Genomic DNA, 840 nt, shown 5'->3' with positions numbered 1-840 from the left:
CCCTAAGAAGAAAATTTTCTAAAACTGTAAATGATGGCTGGGGTGTCAGGGCACCTGGGTCTTGCGCCCCATCACAGTCTGTTATTAACTATTTCATAAGCAGAATTCAAGGAGTTTCGGCTGTTGTCACCTCTTCCGTGAACTGTCACACCAACCTGTTCAGTGTCTCCCTATCACAGGGTTCTGCTACCCTATTCCAGCCAACGTTTCCAGGCGTGGGTCGCCACCCCAGGCAAAAGCTCAACTGGGCACTCAGTCCTCCTCACCGGCCCTAACCGAATTCTCCAAACTTTCTTTCCCCAAAAGGCCTCTGCACTCACGGCTCAGGACCTCCTTCCCCGGAGCCTCTGCCTCTCCCTATTACCCTCTCTTTCCTTCTCCCCACTCTTCCAACCCTCACCGCGGCGGGGCGACTAGTCCCCTCCCCTCAAGAACCGGCTCAGATTTCACTTCCCACCACAGTTATACTCAGATGCCAGTCACTGCTCACGACCGCGGCCAGGCTTTCCCCGCGCCAACACCTCCCTGGCACACCGCAGCCATGGAGCGCCCGGCTTTGCCTCCCCCACTTCCAGTTCAACCCCGACCCCGGCTCCAAACAGGCCCAGCTCAGAGCATCGAGAGCAGCGCCTCAGACCGCAGCCCAAGGCCAGGAAATCCAGAAGCCTCCCTCGGAGGTCTCCCGAGACAGGGCGTGGCGAGCGCTGCTGCGGGCCCTCTGCCTCCTCGCAAGGCAAGACCGCAGAAACGCGAAGCCCCGGAATCCACCGCTGAGAGGCCGGGCAGGGGGCGCGGCGGCCGGAGCCCCGGAGCAGCCGCCGACGGCCGGGGCGGGCATCC

Source organism: Tupaia chinensis, unplaced genomic scaffold (assembly GCF_000334495.1).
Source record: "Tupaia chinensis unplaced genomic scaffold, TupChi_1.0 Scaffold000484_1, whole genome shotgun sequence".
NCBI classification, from domain to species: Eukaryota; Metazoa; Chordata; class Mammalia; order Scandentia; family Tupaiidae; genus Tupaia; species Tupaia belangeri.
The sequence above is the reverse complement of the archived record's forward strand: the minus strand, read 5'-3'. Positions refer to the sequence as shown.